Source organism: Anneissia japonica, unplaced genomic scaffold (genome assembly GCF_011630105.1).
Source record: "Anneissia japonica isolate Jap-2015-1 unplaced genomic scaffold, ASM1163010v1 scaffold287778_len1315358_cov176, whole genome shotgun sequence".
In the NCBI taxonomy this organism is placed as follows: Eukaryota; Metazoa; Echinodermata; class Crinoidea; order Comatulida; family Comatulidae; genus Anneissia; species Anneissia japonica.
In genome coordinates, this window is record NW_022702824.1 from 1,319,587 (window position 1) to 1,319,994 (window position 408).

Consider the following 408-nt stretch of genomic DNA (forward strand, 5'->3'; position numbering starts at 1 on the left):
CATTTTCAAATCACTAGAATACTAAACGAACATTTCTACTTGAATAACTTGAATAATACTTCATTATATGCTACCTACAGCTTATAGTTTCTGGCTTTACCATAATTGGTTCACATGCGTGAGAACAAGAAGTATGTATGAGAGAACTTATCTGTGGGTTAGATCTGCGCCTAATTATGGGCTAGATATATATGGTCTAGCGGTATAACAGTTTTCTTGATTGCAAAAGTTTGCAGGTTCAAATCCTGCTAGAAAAACTTATGTTTATACAATTGGAAAAGAAGCATTTCGTTGAAAAGCTATGCTTGGAAAAGACTCTTATTATATACTATTTTCAACATCATGTTCCTGTATGTGAGAACTGCTAACAATATCTGTTCATATATGTATATATATATATATATATAT